The following is a 25,154-nucleotide window of genomic DNA, read 5'->3' as shown; positions in this document are numbered from 1 at the left end:
GGATGGTGAGAACTCCTCATAATGGGCACAGCAGGTGTACAGACCCAGGAACACAGCACAGGGATGGTGAGAACTCCTCATAATGGGCACATCGGGTGTACAGACCCAGGAACACAGCACAGGGATGGTGAGAACTCCTCATAATGGGCACATCGGGTGTACCGACCCAGGAACACAGCACAGGGATGGTGAGAACTCCTCATAATGGGCACAGCAGGTGTACAGACCCGTGAACAAAGCACGGGGATGGTGAGAACTCCTCATAATGGGCACAGCAGGTGTACAGACCCAGGAACTCAGCACAGGAGAGATGGAGGGAAATCCTCATAATGGGCTCAGCAGGTGTACAGAACTGGGAACTCAACACAGGGATGGTGGGAACCCCTCATAATGGGCACATCAGATGTACAGACCCATGAACTCAGCAAAAGGATGGTGGGAACCCCTCATAATGGGCACAGCAGGTGTAGAGAATTGGGAACTCAGCACAGGGATGGTGGGAACCCCTCATAATGGGCACAGCGGGTGTGGAAACCCAAAGTGCTGGCCCTTTAAGAAAATAATAATAATAATAAAAACATAATAAAATATGAAGATATTCATCGCCATGTTTTTTTCTTGTTGGCACATAGTTATCTCTTACTGGGTCACCCTGGAATCTTTTTTGCAATCAAAGCTCTTTAAAATAGGGGTGTATTATGGGATGGAAATGAACCTGACCTCGGGGTCAATTTAATAAATGGCCATTTGAACTCTATAGCGGTACCGTCCTGCATGCAGCTGAATGTCTACAAATTGCTTTGTAATAAGTGTCAGCGGTATTTTATGGTGGTCGGTATATTCACGTATCCCAGCGTATAAGGCCGTCTACAAAATCCAATCACTGGTGGGGGGAAAAAAAAAAAAAAGTAACTCGGAGCTGAGCGGAGATCAATGATTCAAATTAAGCTCTTTATTATGGGGAGCCATACCTCTATTTTTCACAATATCCATGACATGTTTGAAACATGGGAGCCATTCGTCATTCATTTCTGAGCATTCGGTGGATATATGAAGTAAAGCGATCCGGACTATACTGATGTGACCTCAATAATAAGTGCTCTATGGTCATGAACGGTCCATCTGGCCAACAAATCTGAGCTTTGCCTTTGTTCACAGTAACCATGAGTATAGAGACTGCCATGGCTACACTGGCCCTACGCATCACCTCACAACCTCTTTGGGTTCATTCGATAAGCTGGTCATACACTCAAATTTCAGCCGATTCAACAGGTCAGCACTGACCGGCTCAACAACAGCTGATATTTCAATAGAGTTTTGTTGAAGGAGCCAGGCGGAAAATTGTCACGCAAACAGTGACTGCATCCATTTGCATGCATCATCCTATGTAGGAATGAGCAGAACTGCCCTGGATTCCGTTTGTCATCAGAGTTCGGCAAACAGTCAAGAAGTTTGGATGCCAAACCTGAACCCCCGTTGGAATCAATAGAAGCTGCATGTCGGATACCAGACTCTTAATCCAAACATGCAGCCTGGTTGTCCAGGAAAGGGGAGGGGGGTATTCGGGCAAGCATACACTCCCCCCCCCCCCCAAGGCCACTTTTGCCCTCAAAATGAAGGAGGAGTGCTCTGCCAGGGGTGTCCCATGGCCAAGCAAAGCATCCTGTCCCAGATAATGAGGACAAGGGCCTCATCTCTTCATCCCTACAACAATGGCCTGGTAGTTGTCTCTGGGCAGGGGGCTTATTAGAATCTGGCCACTCCTTTCCTCACGTGAATGAATAAGGGGGACAAAGTACCCTTACTCATTCCCAGAAAAAAAGGAATGTAACATGGAAATTAAGACCTTCAAGCATTTAACATGAATTAAATACAGGGCTTATGGCTGCAGCTAGATGCCATAACCTTGGTATTTTATTTTCCCTTGGGAGCCGGTTTTTCAGATAAAAGTGATCTCTGCGGCAGATTCCCAAGTGGGATCACTTTTAGAAGCAGGGGGAGAGGTGCCCCATTTCCCGGTAGTTTCCAGGCTTACATTACCGATGGCTGAGCCCCAGAAACCATCCAGCGCCAGCAGTATCTTGTCCATGAGATAAGAGATGGCAAGATGGCCACTGCTCTCGGATCTTTATGCACTTGGAGGACCGGAGTGATGTCATGACGTCACTTCCTGTTCTCAAGCCATGTAAACATGTAAATTTAATTAAATTTTTTTGATCTTTAGCTTTTAAGGGTAGAGGAGAGATTTGGGGTCTTTCAGATCTCTCCGTAAGGTGGACCTGTCATGCTGTATTGTTATCGCAAGGGATGCTTACATTCCTTGCAATAGCAAGAAAAGTGATTTTTTTTTTTGTAAAGTCCAATGGATCTGGCTATAGGAACCCCCAAGATCTAGACGACACCAGTCTTGGAGGACATCAGGAGTGACCTTTATTTGAGATCTCACACAAAACATTAAAACCTAACCTAATTAGCATGAGCTAATTATCTAATCAACACTCAGACTAGTTGACTGAGGGATAAGACTTTTCGGCTCCTAGCTCACTAACAATTCAATAAACATTACCATAAACATAAACAAAGGGTTAATTAGCACAAACAACAATGTTTGGAATATCCTTACAAGCCAGACTAGACTCATTTACACAACAGACAGGTGGCTGGAGTTCATTGACATTAGCATCTGACAGTGTGTGTCCCAACAGCATGAGACAACACACATTATATATACATATATACAGCATTGAATCTGACTAGCACAGATTATAGTGGGGTTCTCATTCACCCTGTGCCCCTTAAAATCCAGGGCCCATAATCGATCGGCAAGAGGCTCGCACTCAGTCCTCTCAAAAAGCCTGTGTCCCGGCTAGGTCTGTCACAAAATGTAATAAATGTTAAAGCGCCTCTACGCATACGTAGGTCACGCCCACATATGTGAAGGGTTTTTGCACCACATGTGTGAGGTATGGCCGCAAATGTCTGAGCACTTTGTGCACTGGTGCGCAGTCATGTTGGAACAGGAAGGGGCCATCACCAAACTGTTCCCGCACAGTCGGGGCATGAAATTGTCCAAAATATCTTGATAATCTGGCGCCTTAAGAGTTCCCTTCAGTGGAACTAAGGGGCCAAACCCAACCCCTGAAATACAACCCCCACACCATAATCCCTCCTTCACCAAATCACTTGAACCAGTGCACAAAGCAAGGTTCATAAAGACATGGATAAGCGAGTTTGGGGTGGAGGAACTTGACTGGCCTGCACAGAGGCCTGACCTCAACCTGATAGAACACCTTTGTGATGGATTAGAGCGGAGAATGCGAGCCAGGCCTTCTCATCCGACATCAATGCCTGACCTCACAAATGCGCTTCTGGAAGAATGGTCAAACATTCCCATAGACACAACTCCTAAACCTTGTGGACGGCCTTCCTAGAAGAGTTGAAGCTTTTATAGCTGCAATGGGTGGTCCAACTCAATATTGAACCCTACGGAGTAAGGCTGGGATGCCGTTAAAGTTCATGTGCGTGTAAAGGCAGGTGTTACAATACTTTTGACAAGTGTGTAGGTCTCAACAAAACTTTCGCCTAATCCCTAATCCTATATATCATCCATTCAGGTGCAATTAGACAGGCCATACATGGTGCAAATTTCTTTCCTGCAACCACGGGTTGCAGAAAAGAAATTTGCATGATTCCCCCCCATCAACACAGGCAGTTCTGACAGGGGAATCAGAAATTGTTTTCTCCTGGCGGGAGAAGACAGTGATTACCGCATTGAAGCACATGCGCGAAAACTAAAAAAAGCATTATTTAGGGGATCGGCGCTGCAAGTGGGCAGTCCCTGCATATTTAGAGGCGGAGTCTGCGAAGGACCATCCTGTACAAAAGCCATGATTTCTGCACGCTCAAGAAAGTGTGCTTTTGTAGACTGTGGATGGGGGATAATCGTTTTCCCGGGACCACAGTATTCTTGAGGGGGGTATTATGTTACGATTGGCGAACCGGAGAAAGAATTTGCCGCCGCCAGATGCTGATCAGAGAGATGTGAGCAGTCATCTCTATGTCCTTGGGAGGCCTGGGTGTGACGTTATGACGTCACGTTCCGGCCAGTGGAAGTAAACAAGAACGAGATCTCGGCTGGAAAGAAAGAGGTCGGTCATTTCTTTATTTTTGTATCTCAATCTTTCCAGCCTGGAGGAGCAAAAAGGAAAAAACGATTTAAAGCAAACATGTAAAAATTAAAAAAATGAAAGTAAAATAAATAATAATAAAAAAAAAATCTAAAGAGAAAGTGTAAAAATAAAAAAATGAACGTAAAATAAACAATAATAAAAAAAAAAAATTAAAGAGAAATTGTAAGAATAAAAAAAAATGAAAGCAAAATAAACAATAATAATAAAAATTTTTAAGAGAAAGTGTAAAAATACAAAATAAAATAAAATAAACAATAATAAAAAATTAAAGAAAGTGTAAAAATAAAAAAATTTAAGTAAAATAAACAATAATACATTTTTTTTTAAAGAGGAAGCGTAAAAATAAAAAAAAGAAAGTAAAATAAACAATAATAAAAAAAATGTAAAGAGAAAGTGTAAAAATAAAAAAAAAAGAAAGTAAAATAAACAATAATAACAAAAATTAAAGAGAAAGTGTAAAAATAAAAAAAAAGAAAGTAAAATAAACAATAATAAAAAAAATTAAAGAGAAAGTGTAAAAATAAAAAAAAAGTAAAATAAAAAAAAATAAAAAAAATCGAAAGCGCCCCCGTCTGTTTGTGCTCGCGCACAGAAGTGAACGCACATGAGTCACACCCACATATATAAACGGCGCTCAAACCAGACATGTGAGTTATCGCCGCGTGCGTTACAACCAGAGCAATAATTCTACCACCAGACCTCCTCTGTAACTCTAAACTGGTAACCTGAAAAAAAAATTAAAACGCCACCTATGGAGATTCTTAAGTATCAACGTTTCCATTCAACGAGCGTGCGCAATTTTAAAGCGTGACATGTTTGGTATCCATTTACTCGGCGTAATATCATCTTTCACATTATACAAAAAAATTGGGTTACCTTTACAGTTTTGTTATTTTTTAATTCATGAAACAGTTTTTTTTCCCCCGAAAAAACGCGTTTCAAAAATTGTTGCGCAGATACTGTGTGACATAAAAAGTTTCAACGGCCGCTATTTTATTCCCTGCTAAAAAAAAAAAACATATATAATGTTTGGAGGTTCTGAGTCATTTTCTAGCAAAAAAATTAAATTATGATTTTTACACATAGGAGAGGAGCGCCAGAATAGGCCCGGTATGGAAGTGGTTAAAGCGGAGGTCCACCCTAAAGTGGACCTTCCGCTCATTGGAATCCTCCCCCCCTCCGGCGCCACAATTGGCACCTTTCAGGGGGGAGGGGGGTGCAGGTACCTGTACAGTACAGGTATCTGCACCCACTTCCGGGATAGCTCTCTGCGGAAAGGGGCGTAGATTACGCCCCTTTCCGAAAGTCCCCCGCTGCCTGCTGGGAAACACACAGATCCGAGAGACAGCGGGGACCATCCTTATTGCGCAGCGCGTCTCGCGCATGTGCAGTAGGGAACCGGGAAATGAAGCCGAAAGGCTCCACTTCCTGATTCCCATACCCAAGATGGCGGCGGCAGCACCCGAGAGAGACGATTGAGAGATCGGCTTCGGGTGCCGACATCGCGGGCGCGCTGGACAGGTAAGTGTCACTATTTTAAAAGTCAGCAGCTGCAGTATTTGTAGCTGCTGGCTTTAAAAAAAAAAAAAAAAAAAAAACGCGGACTCCAGGCGGACTCCCGCTTTAAGCACCTAACTCAAACCAGTAAGGCCAATTCTTACTGGGAAAAATGATTAGCTCCTCTAGTGATACATTTTTTGCTTAAGTCGTCAATTTTTTTTGAGCGTTGATATTTGAAAGTGCGCTGTCAGTGTTTCACGCCACCTAACCGCACTCCGCGCAAAACAACGTTTTCACTGGTCTTGTCTGATGTGCTAATAATCGCCATCTCTGCTCGAGAATATTAATATTTCATCGCCCCGCTAACAGCTAACCACCGGCACAGATAAATCACTGGAATATGACAGCCAATGCCGCGACCCAACGCGCTCCTTCCTTACACAACTCATTTGCATAAGGTTTTAATTAGAGAAGAAAATATAACAAGAACTGCATGAAGTATAAAATCCTCCACATATCATAAATAATGTATACATGTATATAGTTTAGAAGAGGATATGATTTATGAGAAGGGTTCAGTTTCCATCAATGAATAATTGAAGGCTTAGAATAAAGTTCAGAGTGAATCTTCAATGTAGGTTTGGAAACTGACAGAAATGAGGGTTAGGAGGAGCAACAAATCTAGGAAAAGTTACAAAAAGGAAATTATACATGGTGCTAGCTACTGTAAGGATGCTATTACAGAAAGTCCCCGAGTTACGAACCTCCGACTTGCAAACAACTCCTACTTACGAACGGCAGGTGGCGCCGGCGGGCACATCGGAAAACGACGTTGGAAAACAACATCGGAAACCATCGGAAAACGCCGTTCTGCACAAGCGCGTCCGAATTACAAACAAATCCGACTTAAGAACAAACAGGCAGTCCCTAACCTGTTGGTAACTCGGGGACTGCCTGTAGAAGGCATGGGATAAGTCAGGCCTCGGGGACCTGTTTATTAGGGATGAGCCGAACTGCCCTGAGTTTGGTTAAAGCAGGGTTCAAGGAGCTTCAAAGAAGTTTGGATGTTGAAACCCAAACCTAATTGAAAATAAATAGGAGCTGAATCTGTCATATCAAAAATGAGGATGTGATGTGATCCTGTGCCCACCGCTGTGAATGCCATCAGGGAAGGAGCTCTTCTATGCTCCCGAGCAATGTAGTAGGCTAGTGGTCTCTAAACTGAGGCCTGCGGGCCAGATGTAGCTTTTTGCTTGCTATTATCTGATCTTTAGGGCACTATGCCTCCCACTGACACCAACAATGGGGTACTATTTCTTTCACTGACACCATACGATAGGGCATCATTCTTTCCACTGACAACAATGGGGCACCATTCCTCCCACTGATAACTATGATGGGGTAATATTCCTCCCACTGATACCAATGATGGGGCACTATTCCTCCCACTGACGCCAATGATGGGCACTATTCATCCCACTGACGCCAATGATGGGCACTATTCATCCCATTGACGCCATTGATTGGGACACTCTTTCCCCTACTGATACCAATGATGGGGCACTATTTCCCCCACAGGTACCAAGCAAGGGGCACTATTCCCCCCACTGATGACAATGATGGGACACTATCCCCCCCCCACTGACACCAATGATGGGGCACTATTCCCTCCACTGACACCAATGATGAGACACTATTCTTTCCACTGACACCAATGATGGGACACTATTCCTCCCACTGATAACAATGATGGGGCACTATTCCTCCCATTGACAACAGTGATGTGGCACTATTCCTCCCACTGACACCAATGATGGGACACTATTCCTCCCACTAATACCAATGATGGGGCACTATTCCTCCCACTAATACCAATGATGGGGCACTATTCCCCCCACTGACACCAATGATGAGACACTATTCCTCCCACTAATAACAATGATGGGACACTATTCCTCCAACTGCCACCAGTGATGGGGCACCAGGCATGTACTGGCCATTGGGACTACCGGGAGTTTCCCGGTGGGCCGATGGCTCAGTGGGCCACTCTGATGTAAGGGGGCTGGTGATGGGACACTCTGATGTAAGGGGGCTGGTGATGGGACACTCTGATGTAAGGGGGTGCTGATGGGATACTCTGATGTCTGGGGGTGCTGATGGGATACTCTGATGTAAGGGGGCTGCTCATGGGACACTCTGATGTAAGGGGGCTGCTCATGGGACACTCTGATGTAAGGGGGCTGCTCATGGGACACTCTGATGTAAGGGGGCTGCTCATGGGACACTCTGATGTAAGGGGGCTGCTCATAGGACACTCTGATGTAAGGGGGCTGCTCATGGGACACTCTGATGTAAGGGGGTGCTGATTGGACACTCTGTTGTAAGGGGGTGCTGATTGAACACTCTGTTGTAAGGGGGTGCTGATTGGACACTGTGTTGTAAGGGGGCTGGTGATGGGAAACTCTGATGTAAGTGGGTGCTGATGGGACACTCAAAATGTAAGTGGGCCGGTCTGGATGAAGTCCAGGGCCAAATTTCTGTCCCAGCCCAGCCCTGTGGGGCACTATTCCTCCCACTGACACTAATGATGGGGCACTATTCCTCCCACTGACACCAGTGATGAGGCACTATTCCTCCCACTGACACCAGTGATGGGACACTATTCCAACCACTAATAACAATGATAGGACACTATTCCTCAAACTGACACCAATGATGGGGCACTATTACTCCCTTCTACTGACATCAATGATAGAGATTATTCTTCCCACTAAAACTAGTTTTCTACCCTCACTAGCCACAATCCAGCCCTCCTTTAGTTTGAAGGACAGTAAATTGGCCCCTTGCTTAGAAAGTTTGGAGTATTGGCCCCTGACCTATAGCAATGCCTGAGGACAGACAACCCTTATACTCTGTGCAGCAGGGGTAAATAAGAGCAACAGTCACTGAGATACTTCTCTATTAAGTCTGCACTCACAGTCTCCCCAAGACTTGAATGTCTCCCTTGGACTACACAGGCAGACTCCTTTGTGAAGCTTCCAGGGCAAATCCTTAGTGGCACCCCTTTTTGGTTTCAAAATGACTTGGTGCTGAGCCCAAATGGGACCTCAATGATCAGGCTGGACCTTCAACAGGACAATCAGAAAGGGCTGGCAGCCCTTCTGGCTGGGAACCTCTCCTTCAAGTAGTAGGGGTTCCAGACTATTGATGCACTCTCCAACCACTATCTGGGCAAATCTCCCCAGGGATTGGCTGGGGCTGCATAAATAGTCAGGCTGCTCATTTGGCTCTCCCACCCACTATGTTCTGGAAATTCCAGAAAACAGAGGGAAGCAGTCAGACTTGCAGACTGCAGAACCCAGAGCAGACCAAAGCAATCACATGCTGCTATGCCGATTACAGGAGAACCACAGAACTAATTTTGCCTAACCAAAACCTAGAAGTCTAGCTAGGAGGGTGCTACACTAAGATAAGTTATCAGGAGAGACAAGATTAATTAAATGTCAGGAAACCACTTATGTAATTTTATCTGCAGCCTTGGATCCAACCTTTATCTAAGCCATCCAATTTTGCTCCACGTTTAGTGTCCTAAAGGTGCCCTTTAAATTATGGGTCTGTGATAGTTTTAGACCAGCAACTGTAAGCAAAGTGATGCTGTAAAGCGATATGATAAATTACACCACAGGGACGCATTTATGATCTTTTTTTTTCCTGCAGCCTTGGTTCTGTCCATTGCTAAACATTGCAAACCTGTTTCACATAAGATGTTGTAAATGTATCATAAATGACTGGTCTGTTAGAGCTTACAGACCAGGGACTGTGTGTAAACTAAGATAAGTCATTAGGACAGGGGTCTCTAAACTTTCCAAACAAAGGGCCAGTATACAGTACTGTCCTTCAGACTTTACGGGGGGGTCAGCTTGTGGCCAGTGGGAATAGAAAAGGTCCTAATGTCAGTGGGAAAAATAACGCTCCATTCTTGGTTTCACTGAGTGTAATTGTGCCCTGTTATTGGAGTAAATAGGAGATATTGTGTCCCATCGTTGATGTCATTGGGCGCCTTCATTGGTGTCATTGGGAGGAATTGTGCCCCATCATTGATGTCATTGGGCCCCATTGTTGGTGTTATTGGGCGCCTTCATTGGTGTCGTTGAGAGGAATTGTGCCCCATTGTTGGTGTCATTGGGAGGAATTGTGCCCCATTGTTGGTGTCAGTGGAGGGGGGGTATTATGCTCCATTGTTGGTATAAGAGAATGTAATAGTTCCCCAAGCGCCAGATAAAGGCAAGCAAAGGGCTGCAAAATGTAGGCGTCAGTTGAGATTGTGCCCTGTGGTTCAAGAGAATGGACTGTTGAAACTACATGTTTACCAGTTGAGAAGATCTCTTAGTAAACCAGGTCAGTGTCGGAGACTGTTGATGGAGCAGAGAAGGAGATTATGTGTAGTGAAAGATCTTGAAGATAATGGCATTAGTTGGGACTAGTGATGGGCCGAATACCCCCCCCCCCCCCGGTTTGGTTTGCACCAGAGCATGCGAACAGGCAAAATATTCTAGCAAACATGCAAACCCCTATTAAAGTCTATGGAACACAACATGAAAAATCAAAAGTCCTCATTTTAAAGGCTTATATATACAAGTTATTGCCATAAAAAGTATATGGGGACCTAGGTACTGCCCCAGGGGACATGTAGCAATGCAAAAAAAAAAAGTTTTAAAATAATAGTTTTTAAAGGAGCAGTGATTTCAATGATGCCTAAAGTGAAACAATAAAAATTTAATATTCCTTTAAATATCATGCCTGGGGGATCCCTTAGTCTGTGCAATGTGTAGAACAGTGCTGCAGCAATAATGACATCTCTAAAGTGAAAAAAAATGTCATTTAAACTTGCTCATGGCTGCCCCCCAGTCCATACCAGGACCTTCAGATCTGGAATGGATTTTACGTTTTTGACAAATCCTTTATTCAAAAAGAAAAAAAAAAAGTGTTATATAGGCAAGGGTGGGGCCACCTGGGGACATAATCAAGTGGCCCTGCCCCCTTCTGACATCACATGACACCAGATGACAACAGAAGGGGACGGGGTCACTCGGTTACGGCACTGGGTGGCTCTGCCCTTGCCTATATAACAGCTGTCACAGCAAAGAGACATCAGTTGCCGGGAGGCCTCCCGTCGGGGCGGGAGCTTTTTCAGTTTTTCTATTTTTCGGGTCTGTCGGCCGCCGTGATTGATGATGGATGTACATAATGGGATACTTCTTATTTTTTTTATTTTAATAAAGGATTTGTCAAAAACTGTTTCTTGTGGTTTTTACTTTTTTTGATACTTTTTTGATGAATGGGTAGGGATACCCATTCACATAGGGGGGTCGGGATCTGGGGCCCCCCTTGTTAAAGGTGGCTTCTAGATTCCGATAAGCCCCTGGCCCGTAGACCCCGACAAGCACTGGCCAGGGTTGTCAGGAAAAGGCCCTTGTCCCCACCCCATGTTGAGGGCAAGCAGCCTGGTATGGTTCAGGAGGGGGGGGGGTGCTCACTCATCCCCCTCCTTTCCTGAACTGCCAGGCTGCTTGCTCAGATAAGGGTCTGCTATGGGTTTTGGGGGGGGGGGGCACAGCAATTTTTTTTTTTTTGGCATAGAATTCCTCTTAAAATCTATACCATACCCAAAGAGCCTGGTATGGATTTTAGGGGGGGACCGATGGTGTTTTTTTTTCTTTAATTCTGTCATAGGGTTCCCCTTAACCACTTTAATACACTGTATTATATACACTACACTGATTGCACTGCATTATATACACTACACTGACTGCACTGTATACTCTACACTGTATGATTATATACACTTCACTGACTGCACGCTCAATCCACTAACTTACCTGCCTAATCTCTCTTCATTCATAAACACTATACACGGCCACCATGTAAGCAGCCTTATATAGTGTGGGGCATGAACATCCCCTGAGCCGCGATTGGCCAAAGGCACCCAATAATGGCTCTTACAGCATAGATTGGCCAAAGCATACAGGTCAGGTGCATGCTTTGGCCAATCAGCAGCATTCAATGCACTGTGATCTCACAGTGCATCAAGTGCCCCATATGTTCATTTTATCTAAGAACTTACGTTCAACTTGAACATCGGGACCATCCCTAGTTGGTTGGACCATCCTTATGGTTCAAGAGAATTGACTTTTGAAAGGAAAGTTTTACCAGGTGCCAAAATCTTTTAGTAGGCCAGGTGAGAGACTAGTCTAGTTTGGTCACAAGAAGCTCACCTCCTGTCTGAGGTTGTGGCATTGAGAGTATGCCTGTGTTGTCAGGTATGGGTTGTGAGTTTGGATCCTCTAATGATTACCTTTCCAGACTTCTTTATTGAATCTTTAGGCAGCAGTTGAGATTGCGCCGTGGTTCAATAGTGGCCTAGTAAAACTACATTTTTACCAGGTGGGAAGATCCCTAAGTAAACCAAGTAGGAGACTAGTTTAAGTCCGGGGATAGCAATTCAATAAAAAATGTTTTAAACATGAAGCCACTAAAATGATAATATGTAATGATAATACAACTACTGGTTTGGGTCCTCACTCTCCCTTTGCTGGTACTGTTGTGTGTATGGCAGTAGTTTTATAAATACAATGCTTGTGAGTTTGAATCCTGATTTTGTTGCCTGCTTGGGCTATAGTTGCAGAAACTCATATCAATTGATTGGCTTTCAGACTAGTTTACTGCACTTTGTTGGTAGGCAGCAGCCAGTTGAGATGGTGTCCTGTGGTTCAAATCAATGGAGTCTTGAAAGTGCACTTAGGAGTAGGCTTGTGCAATTCGTTTCGTAACGAATCGAAATTCGGCCGAATTTTGCATCTTTTGGACATTCGAATGTCCGAATAAAAAAAATAATAAATAACAACGATTACGAAAGAAATATAACAAATTAATTAGAATGAATTCGACATGATTCGGTAATTCTTTAAAGCGGGAGTCCACAGGGACTCCGCGTTTTTTTTTTTTTTTAAAGCCAGCAGCTACAAATACTGCAGCTGCTGACTTTTAAAATAGTGACACTTACCTGTCCAGCGCACCCGCGATGTCGGCACCCGAAGCCGATCTCTAGGTCGTCTGTCGGGTCCTGCCGCCGCCATCTTGGGTATGGGAATCAGGAAATGGAGCCTTTCGGCTTCATTTCCCGGCTCCCTACTGCGCATGCGCGAATCGCGCTGCGCAATAAGGACGGTCCCCGCTGCCTCTGGGATCTGTGTGTTTCCCAGCAGGCAGTGGGGCACTTGCGGGAAGGGGCGGGCACTTGCGGAAAGGGGCGTAAGTTACGCCCCTTTCCGCAGAGAGCTATCCCGGAAGTGGGTGCAGTTACCTGGATTATCCAGGTAACTGCACCCCCCTCCCCCTGAAAGGTGCCGATTGTGGCACCGGAGGGGGGGAGGGTTCCGATGAGCGGAAGGTCCACTTTAGGGTGGACCTCCGCTTTAAAGATCTAATGAAACAAAAGGTCAGCTCAAAGTAAATCTTATAGTCCAATCAGCTGATTAATTTTGTGCCGGAGGATGGATTACTGGCAAAGTGCATTCCTGAGAACTGAGTTAGAAGGGTGTTGTGTTGTATTTGATCCGAGGAGAAGAGACGTTGTCATTGTGTGTGTGATAAAAGATTCAATAAACAAACGACTTTCCAAACTACGAATCATTATCACGAATGTCTATACATACATAAATAGCGAATTTCAACGAATACGAACGAATGAATTTGACACTCTACGAATAATAACGAATTATCCGAAAACGTATTAACATAACATAACAAATATAACAGGACGAAATTATGTATTTTATGAATGACAACAAACCGAAACTAAGTGAAATTTTCCGTTGTGCACAAGTCTACTTAGGAGGAGGTAACATGGGAGACTAATCTTGGTTCAGATAGTAGCAACTTAGTAAAATATTAAGCCCCTAGTCATGTTTCATCTCATGAAATTAAAGCTCTAGTTTTAAGCCTGCCCTCCATCTCACGCAATGGTCCTCCATGTATACCTCTGATCTCACAAACAATAGGGTTGCAAGTTCAAATCCTCAAGCAACCACCTTTTCATGATTCGTTTCTTAAAGATACGTAAACTGAAGAATCCCTCAAGAATCAACTTTCAGACTCGGTATTATCTCATTATGATTGCTTTGGGTTATTATACTTTGCTAGCAGCAATTAAAATAACGCTCAAGGTAACATATTCTTAAAAATACAGTTTTACCAGATGGCAGTATCCTTTGGAAGGTCAACTGGGAGACTATTTTTTGTTACATGATGGCAATTTAGTACAATGTTTGAGCATTAATCCACTGATCACATGGTATGTCATGATATTACAACTCTGGCGTGACGCAACACATGCCATCTGTGATTATAGCCTTGGGGGGTATGTAGACGATCTCACAATTGAAATAGTCATAAGTTTGATTCCTCAGGTGGTCACCTTTCATTTATTTATTAATGTTGTACAAATTGCTAAAACCAATAGCAACCAATTCTCTTCATGTCAGTTTCTATGGGTTACTACACTTTGTACCTTGAATAGGCACTGCTGCCAGGCTTGAACATCCAGGTCTGTCAGCATCAGAGGTTAAGAAGTGGACCTTCTCACTCTGTGACCTTGGCACCATTGCCATTGACAGGAGCTCAAGCCATGTATCCATCAAGTGGGTGTCCTTGAAACCATGTGAACAAAAACCACAAACAGTGGAGACCGTGCTGCACTGACACAAAGGGGAACTTGAGCATTGAAACCACACGAGTGTTAGTAAAATGGGCGCTGAAGGCTTAGGAAAGATCTCGCAATCCCATAAGTATTTTTTTTTCGGGCATTTTAACAACAAATCTCATATCTTTCATCAACACTCCCTTCTACTTTGCTTCTGCCCCAACCAATGGTGGGCTGTACAGCCAACTTCATCATAGTCTTTACAATTTCATCTGCCTGTCACACAAAATTTTCAGAACTTTGCTCGCTCGCAGGAATCAAACCCGCAGGCCTCTGATTCCAACTTCATGAGCTTACATGACACACCACAGAACCAGAAGACATTAGAAATAGTTGCTAGTGGACCTACATCATGGATCTAGACTCTATAAGCATTTGAAATGTAAAACGATTACCACATCAGAGATTTGAACTAAGATGTCTAGTAATTCTCTGCATGCCACAGCAGCACACCAAGAACATGCAACGCAGGCTCTAGCCGGCAATGCATGTTCTCTGTGGAGCTATATACTGAGAGGATGACATGATGGGAGCAATTGAAAAACATTTAGTGGTCTTAAAAAAACTTAATTTATGCAACATCAGATTTAAACTGAGAAATCCAGGGCTTTCAGCATTCAACAGCAGCACACACCAACACCATGCACCACAGACTCTAGCCAGAAAGCCACATTCTCTGTAGAACATTGTACCAAATATGCCATGATGAGAACAATTGAAAAACATTTGGTGGCTCATAAAACAAAAAACTTGATTTTCTGCATGCAGATTTGAACACATAATCTTTAAAGCGGTTCTTCACCCTAAAGGGGAAGTTCCGCTAGTAATATCCCTCCCCCCCTCCGGTGCCACAATCGGCACCTTTCGGGGGGAGGGGGTGCAGTTACCTGGATAATCCAGGTATCTGCACCCACTTCCGGCCAGACCGCCGCATGGCTCCGCCCACCCACGCCCATCCCCGCATGGCTCCGCCCGTCCCCCCCCCCCGTTGTGTTCTGGGAAACACACAGTTCCCAGAGACACAGCGGGGGACCATAAGAGAAGCGCAGCGCAACTCGCGCATGCGCAGTAGGGAACCGGGCAGTGTAGCCCTCATGCTTCACTTCCCGATTCCCTGACAGAGGATGGCGGCGGTGGCTGTAGCGAGACGAGCGATCGCTCGTTATCTGCCGCCGACATCGCTGGAACCTGGGACAGGTAAGTGTGATATTATTAAAAGTCAGCAGCTGCAATATTAGTAGCTGCTGGCTTTTAATATTTTTGTTTTAGGTGCAGCTCCTCTTTAAGCAGCAAGACAAGCGCTCTACAAGTTGAGCTACACCAAGAGCCTGCAGGTAGGCACTCTGGAGAGTTCCTGACTATATAGAATGCATTAAAGTGGAAGTAAACCCATCGATTTAAACAGTTTAAAAAAAAAATGGCATGCCGGGAATGCTAGCTGCACATTGGCTGTGCTCTCAACCAAACTGTCAAATCACCCAATGGCTGGTGTCATAACAGATCACATGTGCAGCACCGTGGCAGCTGAAGAGTAAACAGAGGCAAAGATGGCAGCTTCCGTGGATGAAAACGATAGGGGAGTTTACTTCCACTTTAAGGTGAAAAACCTTGAGGGTTTACAACCCCTTTAATCACATCCCAGTCTTAAACCTCGTACACACGGTATGATTGTTGGCAGGGGATTGCCTGTTGACAGACTGTTGTCTTAAAATCTTACCGTTGGTACGCTCCTTTTGACAATTGTTGTCCAACTTTCAGCCAACAAATGTTGGATGGAAGGCTAGTAAATTTTTGGCGGACAACAGTTTGTTGTCAGATTTTCATATTGTCAGCACACAAATCCGTCACACAAAAGTCTAACGTACAAACACGCACGCTCACAATCAATGCTCATCAAACACAAAATTAGCAGAGGGGGCCCAAAGGGTGGCGCTCAAGAGCTGAAATTCCTCATAGTACGTCACTACGTTCCTTGTTGTTGCATGACAATTGTGTGCCGTTAAGCCTCGTAACACACGGTACGATTGTTGGCCAACCGAGCGTCTGATTTTTGTCAAAAGGGCGTGTGCCAGGATCTTGTCTTGCGTATTAACGGTACACAATTGTCGTGCCACAAACACGAAAATAGTGACATACTACGATCAGTACTGCTTGGACCTTGAAGAAGGGGACATACCCGAAAGCTTGTCCTGAAAAATTGTATGTTAGTGCAAATAAAAAAAGTATCACGGACAGTACTCAATTTTCTCTGACATACTACGAGAAATTTCAGATCTTGAGTACAACCCTTTGGGCCCCTTCTGCTAATTTGGTGTTTGGTGAGCATTGATTCCCAGCATGCGTGTTTGTACTTTCAACTTTTGTTTGAGGTATTTGTGTACTAACCATATGAAAATCTGACGCCAAACCCTTGTCTGCCAAAAAATTACTAGCCTATCATCCGACATTTGTTGGCCAAAAGTTGGTCAACAATTGTCAAAAGGAGAGTACTAATGGTCAGATATTAGGACAACAGTCTGTCAACAGACAATCCCCTGCCAACAATCGTACCGTGTGTATGGCTTTAGTATGCAAGACAAGATCCTGGCACACACCTTTTTGACAAAAATCAGATGTTTGGTTGGCCAACAATCGTACCGTGTGTATGAGGCTTAAGTCCGTAGGGTTCTATATTGAGTTGGCCCACCCTTTGCAACTATAACAGCCCCAACTCCTCTGGGAAGGCCGTCCACAAGGTTTAGGAGTGTGTCTATGGGAATGTTTGACCGTTCATGAGGTCAGGCACTGATGTTGGATTAGAAGGCCTGGCTCGCAGTCTACACTCTAATTCATCCCAAACGAGCTCTATCGGGTTGAGGTCAGGACTTTGTGCAGGCCAGTCAAGTTTCTCCACTCCAAACTCGCTCATCCATGTCTTTATGGACCTTGCTTTGTGCACTTCCCCAAATCCTTTGGTGTAAGGGGGATTATGGTGTGGGGTTGTTTTTTGTTTTTATAGTGAATGGAACTCTTAAGGCGTCAGCATACCAAGACATTTTGGACAATTTCATGCTCCCAACTTTGTGGGGACAGTTTGGGGATGTCCCCTTCCTGTTCCAACATGACTGCGCACCAGTGCACAAAGCAAGGTCCATAAAGACATGAATGAGTCCTGACCTCAACCTGATAAAACACCTTTGGGATGAATTAGATCGCAGACTGTGAGCCAGGCCTTCTCATTCAATATCAGTGCCTGACCTCACAAATGTGCTTCTGGAAGAATGGTCAAACATTCCCATAGACACATCTCCTGAACCTTGTGGACGGCCTTCCCAGAAGAGTTGAAGCTGTTATAGCTGCAAAGGGTGGGCCAACTCATTATTGAACCCTACGGACTAAGACTGGGATGTCATTAAAGTTCATGTGCGTGTAAAGGCAGGTGTCCCAATACTTTTGGTAATATAGTGTGTGTGTATATATACAGTATCTGAAAAAAGTGAGTACACCCCTCACATTTTTGTAAATATTTTATTATATCTTTTCATGTGACAACACTAAAGAACACTTTGCTACAATGTAAAGTAGTGAGTGTACAGCTTGTATAACAGTGTAAATTTCCTGTCCCCTCAAAAGAATTCAACACACAGCCATTAATGTCTAAACCACTGGCAACAAAAGTGAGTACACCCCTAAGTGAAAATGTCCAAATTGGGCCCAAAGTGCCAATATTTTGTGTGGCCACCATTATTTTCCAGCACTGCCTTAAACCCTCTTGGGCATGGAGTTCACCAGAGCTTCACAGGTTGCTACTGGAGTCCTCTTCCCCTCCTCCATGACGACATCACAGAGCTGGTGGATGTTGGAGACCTTGCGCTCCTTCACCTTCCGTTTGAGGATGTCCCACAGATGCTCAAGAGGGTTTAGGTCTGGAGACATGCTTGGCCAGTCCATTACCCTCAGCTTCTTTAGCAAGGCAGTGGTCATCTTGGAGGAGTGTTTGGGGTCGTTGTCATGTTGGAATACTGCCCTGCGGCCCGGTCTCCGAAGGGAGGGGATCATGCTCTGCTTCAGTATATCACAGTACATGTTGGCATTCATGGTCCCCTCAATGAACTGTAACTCCCCAGTGCCGGCAGCACTCATGCAGCCCCAGACCATGACACTCCCACCACCATGCCTGACTGTAGACAAGACACACTTGTCTTTGTCCTCCTCACCTGGTTGCCGCCACACACACTTGACACCATCTGACACCAAATAAATTTATTTTGGTCTCATTAGACCACAGGACATGGTTCCACGACTGGACTACGCAAATTCGCTTTACATAGGATTACCACAATATCAACTTGCGCGATTACAACTGATCCAAAACACGGCGGCAAGGCTGATAACAGGAAAAAAAACCTGGGAATCCATCTCTCCTTCACTGAGGAGCTTACATTGGCTAACCGTAAAAAAATCGGATCACGTTCAAGACCCTTTGCCTCACCCACAAATGCGTGCATAGAGAAGCTCCGCAACACCTAATGGAGAAAATAAATCATTACACACCAAACCGCAGTCTTCCATCAGCCAACAAAAACCTCCTCCTCGTGCCCAAAGCCCGGTATAAATCCAAGGGGGATCGGAGATTCGCTGTCCAAAGGCCTCGGCTATGGAATGCTCTACCAATCAACATCCGCCTGGAAGAAAATCACCTGGCTTTTAGGAAAAAACTCAAGACCTTCCTCTTTTAGCAGATGATCAAAGCTCGCCACAGCGCCTAGAGGCGATTCATTTCGCATTGTGCGCTATACAAGTATTTCATTCATTCATTCATTCATTCATTCATTCATTCCAGTAATCCATGTCCTTAGTCTGCTTGTCTTCAGCAAACTGTTTGCAGGCTTTCTTGTGCATCATCTTTAGAAGAGGCTTCCTTCTGGGACAACAGCCATGCAGACCAATTTGATGCAGTGTGCGGCGTATGGTCTGAGCACTGACAGGCTGACCTCCCCACCCCTTCAACCTCTGCAGCAATACTGGCAGCACTCATACGTCTATTTCCCAAAGACAACCTCTGGATATGACGCTGAGCACGTTCACTCAACTTCTTTGGTTGACCATGGCGAGGCCTGTTCTGAGTGGAACCTGTCTTGTTAAACCGCAGTATGGTCTTGGCCACCGTGCTGCAGCTCCGTTTCAGGGTCGTGGCAATCTTCTTTTAGCCTAGGCCATCTTTATGTAGACAAATAATTATTTTTTTTCAGATCCTCAGAGAGTTCTTTGCCATGAGGTGCCATGTTGAACTTCCAGTGACCAGTATGAGAGAGTGAGAGCGATAACACCAAATTTAACACACCTGCTCCCCATTCACACCTGAGACCTTGTAACACTAACGAGTCACATGACACCGGGGGAGGAGGGAAAATGGCTAATTGAGCCCCAATTTGGACAATTTTTCATATTCATTTTTGTTGCCAGCGGTTTAGACATTAATGGCTGTGTGTTGACTTATTTAAGGGGACAGCAAATTTACACTGTTATACAAGCTGTACACTCACTACTACTCTGTGAGGGGGTGTACTCACTTTTGTGAGATACTGTATGTGTGTGTGTATATATATATATATATATATATATATATATATATATATATATATATATATATATAGATAGATAGATAGATAGATATCTACCTATCTCTCTCTCTCTCTCTCTATATATATATAGATGTAGATATATATATATATATATATATATATATATATATATATATATATATATATATATATATATATATATATATATTATGTCTGATAGCACTATGAGCCCCTTCCATGGATAGTAAATTATGGAAATAGCTAATCATTCCCTGTAAAAGGTTGATTATATATAAATGCGTGCGATAAATGTATATTCCTCTCTTCCAGTAATCCGGTGTGGGAGTCTAGTTCTCGGAGCCCCTAAGCACGCACTCATAGATCTTCGGCGGTGGTGGCGGAGGCCGATAATAACGTCTGGTACATCCCTCCTAATTAGCCGAGCCGGCTTTCAATGTATCTGGAGCACTCAGGCTGCAGTCTCGCCTCCCAATCACATTGAATAACGCCACCACCTCATACGTGACCCATTGTACCTCTGTATTATCCTGATTGAATCTCCGGCGGGGGCGCAGCGTGAGATGGTTGGATGATTGTATCATTTTGCTTCTTTTTTTTTTTTTATCTTCTTTTCTCCTGAGGACAAAACCAGAAACCAGAGAGCGCAGCTCCTCCACTAATAATCTGCAGATTATTAATTTACAGCTCTCCGAGGGGAACGCGCCCGGTTCACGTGGAGTGGGGCCGGCTTCTTCTAAAAGGGACAGACAACTAAAATGCTGCAGCTGTGCTAAAGTCTGAAAATCTGCACGGTGAAGTCCAGCCTTGAAGTGGCTCGAACATAGGAAGTATATTTTGCATGCTAAATAATACTTCTGGGTATTTATTACCACTCACAGAGAGGTACATTTTGGCCTAAATGTATGAATATCATTTTTTTTTTTCTTGGTTATATTTTGTAGCAGAAAGTAGAAATAGATGGGGTTTTTTTTCTAAATTTTTGGTATTTTTTTATTTATATAATAAAAAAAAAAAAATCTCAGTGGTGATCAAATACCACCAAAAGAAAGCTCTATTTATGTGAAAAAAAAATTATTTAAATTTTATTTGGGTACAGCGTTGAAAGACATTGCAATTACCAGGTAAAGTAGCCCAGTGCTGAATAGCAAACAATGGTCTGATCATGAAGAGGTTAAAGCGGGAGTCCGCCGGGAGTTCCGCCGTTTTTTTCTTTTAAAAGCCAGCAGCTACAAATACTGCAGCTGCTGACTTTTAAAATAGTGACACTTACCTGCCCAGCGCACCCGCGATGTCGACACCCGAAGCCGATCTCTCGATCGTCTCTCGGGTGCTGCCGCCGCCATCTTGGGTATGGGAATCAGGAAGTAGAGCCTTTCGGCTTCATTTCCCGGTTCCCTACTGCGCATGCGCGAGTCGCGCTGCACAATAAGGATGGTCCCCGCTGTCTCTGGGATCCGTGTATTTCCCAGCAGGCAGCGGGGGACTTTCGGAAAGGGACGTAGATTCTGCGGAAAGGGGCGTACCTTCTGCAGAATCTACGCCGGAAGTGGATGCAGATACCTGTACTGTACAGGTACCTGCACCCCCCTCCCCCCGGAAAGGTGCCAATTGTGGCGCCGGATGGGAGGGGGGGTTCCAATGTGCGGAAGGTCCACTTTAGGGTGGACCTCTGCTTTAAAACCTTATTGAGGTCAAGTGATTAATAGTAGTCACAGCCGATCTGCTGACTTCACTCATGAAGTCCTCCCACAACATCAGAAGTCCACCATCACATCAGAGGTCCTCCATTAATTCAGAGGTCCCCCATCATGTCAGAGGCCCCTCAGAGGTCTCCCCCCCCCCATCACATCAGAGCTCCTCCATTACATCAGAGGTCCTCCATTAATTCAGAGGTCCCTCATCATGTCAGAGGCCCCCTAGAGGTCCCCCATCACATAAGAGGTGCCCCCTTTACATTGGAGGTCCTCCCATCGCATCAGAGATCCTCCCATCACATCAGAGGTCCTTCCATCACATCAGAAGCTCAGCCATCACCTCAGAGGTCCCCCCATCACATCAAATTTCTTCCCATCACATCATAGGTTCCCTAATCACATGAGAGGTCCCCCATCACATGAGAGGTCCCCCTATTAAATCAGAGGTCTTCCCATCACATCAGAGATCCCTTCATCACATCAGAGGTTCTCCCATCACATCAGAGTTCCTCCCATCACATCAGAGTTCCTCCCATCACATCAGAATTCATACCATCACATCAGAGGTGCTCCCATTACATCATAGATCCTGCCATCACATCAGAGGTCCCCCATCATATCAAAGATCCCCCATCACAGCAGAGATCCTTCTTCATATCAGAGGTTCTCCATCATATCCATATGTAATGACTACAAAGTTACCATCTGATAAAAAATATATTTTCATTGTACATGTTATAATAATAGTGGATATAAAAAGCAGACTCCCAAATTGGGTGCTTCATTCAGTCAGAGAACCCACTATAGGTTTGTCAATAGGAAACCTGAGCCTGGGATGATGCACACAACCACATCAAAGCCCCCCCCCCATCACATCAGAGATCCTCCATCACATCAGAGGTCCTCCACCACATCAGTGGTTCATAATGACATCAGAGGTCTCACCATCACATCAGAGGTCCTCCCATTACATCGGAGGTCCTCCATTACATCAGAGATCCTCCCCTCAAATCAGAGGTCCCCCATAACATCAAAGGTCTTCCCATCACATCAGAGGTACTCCATAATATCAGAGGCCATCCATCACATCTGAGGTCTTCCCATCACATCAGAGCCCCCCCACCCCCCATCACATCATAGATCCTCCCATCACATCAGAGGTTCTCTCATCACATAAGATCACATAAGAGGTCCCTAATCACATCAAAGATCCTCCATCACATCAGAGGTTCTCCCATCACATCAGTGCTCCTCTCATCACATCAGAGGTCCTCCATCACATAAGTGGTCCTCCATCACATCAGAGGTACCACCATCATATCAGAGATTCTCCCATCACATCAGTGGTCCTCTCATCACATCAGAGGTCCCCCATCACATCAGAGATCCTCCATCACATCAGTAGTGCTCCTCTCATCACATCAGAGGTCCTCCATCACATCAGTGGTTTATATTCACATCAGAGGTCCCACCATCATATCAAAGATTCTTCCATTACATCAGTGGTCCTCCCAATACATTGGAGGTCCTTCATCACATCAGAGGCCCCCCATCACATCAGAGGTCCCCCATCACACCAGAGATCCTCCATCACATCAGTATTGCTCCTCTCATCACATCAGAGGTCCTCCATCACATCAGTGGTCCATATTCACATCAGAGGTCCCACCATCATATCAAAGATTCTTCCATCACATCAGTGGTCCTCCATCACATCACAGGTCCTCTCATCACATAAGAGGTCCTCCATCACATCAGCAGTCCCCCTATCAAATCAGAGCCCCCCTCACATGAAAGGCCCCCCCATCACATCAGAGGTCCTCCCAATACATTGGAGGTCCTACATCACATCAGAGGCCCCCCATCACATCAGAGGCCCCTCATCACATCAGAGATCTTCCCCTCACATCAGAGGTCCCCCATCACATCAGAGGTCTTCCCATCACATCAGAGGTCTTCCCATCACATCAGAGCCCCCCCCCCCCCCACAATCACATCAGAAATCCTGTCATCACATCAGAGGTTCCCCCATCACATCAGAAATCCTCCCTTCAAATCAAAGGTCCTGCATCATATCAGAGGTCTTCCCATCACAGCAGAGGTCCTCCATCACATCAGAGCCCCCCCACCCCCATCACATCAGAGATCCTCCATCACATCAGAGTTTCTCCCATCATATCAGAGATTCTCCCATCACATAAGAGGTCCTCCATAACATCAGAGGTCCTCCTCATCACATCAGAGGTCCCCCCATTGTATCAGAGGTCCCCCCATCACATCAGAGGTCCTCCCATCACATTGGAGGCCCTCCATAACATCAGAGGCCCCCTATCACATCAGAGATCCTCGTCTCACATCAGAGGCCCCCCATCACATCTGAGGTCTTCCCATCACATCAGAGCCCCACCCATCACATCAGAGATCCCCCATCACATCAGAGGTTCTCTCATCACATCAGTGGCCCTCTCATCACATCAATGGTCCATAATCACATCAGATATCCCACCATCACATCATAGATTCTCCCATTACATCAGAGGTCCTCCATCACATCGAGGGTCCTCTCATTGCATCAGATATATTCCCAGTACATCAGAGGCCCCCCATTACATCAGAGGCCCCTCATCACATCAGAGATCCTCCCCCCATATCTGAGGTTCCCCCATCACATCTGAGGTCCTCTATCACATCAGAGGCCCCTCATCACATCAGAGATCCCTCCCCCACATCTGAGGTTCCCCCATCACATCTGAGGTCCTCCATCACATCAGAGGTCCTCAATCACATCAGTGCCCCCCCCCCCCATCACATCAGAGATCCCCCATCACATCATCGGTTCTCTCATCACATCAATGGTCCATAATCACATCAGATATCCCACCATCACATCATAGATCCTCCCATCACATCAGAGGCCCTCCATCACATAGAGGGTCCTTTCATCACATCAGAGGTCCCCCCATTACATCAGAGATCCTCCCATCGCATAAGAGGTCTTCCCATCACATCAGAGGTCCCCCATCACATGAGAGGCCCCTCATCACATCAGAGATCCTCCCCTCACATCTGAAGTTCCCCCATCACATCTGAGGTCCTCCATCACATCTGAGGTCCTCCATCACATCAGAGATCTTCCATCACATCAGAGGACCTCCATCACATCAGAGGACCTCCAGCACATCAGTGGTCCATAATCACATCAGAGGCCCTCCCATCACATTAGAAGTCCTCTATCGCATCAGGGATCCTTTCATCACATAAGAGGTCCCCAATCACATCAGAGTCCCCCCCCCACCCCCCCCCCCATCACATCAGAGATCCTCCCCTCATGTCAGAATTCCTCCCATCATATTGGAGGTCCTTCATCATATCAGAGCCCCCCACCCCCATTACATCAGAGATGTTCCCATAACATTATAGGTCC

The 25,154-nt window shown here is 45.2% G+C and overlaps 1 protein-coding gene across 1 annotated transcript in view; it reads right to left on the bottom strand.

Moving 5' to 3' along the window:
* CUNH14orf132 (chromosome unknown C14orf132 homolog) overlaps positions 1 to 25,154 on the bottom strand; it is a 132,303-nt gene that overhangs the window by 8,976 nt on the left and 98,173 nt on the right. The window lies entirely within an intron of this gene.

Source organism: Lithobates pipiens, unplaced genomic scaffold (assembly GCF_037356315.1).
Source record: "Lithobates pipiens isolate NorthernLeopardFrog02 unplaced genomic scaffold, aLitPip1_a1.2 Scaffold_37, whole genome shotgun sequence".
Taxonomy (NCBI): Eukaryota; Metazoa; Chordata; class Amphibia; order Anura; family Ranidae; genus Lithobates; species Lithobates pipiens.
This window is presented reverse-complemented; position numbering and strand designations above follow the sequence as displayed.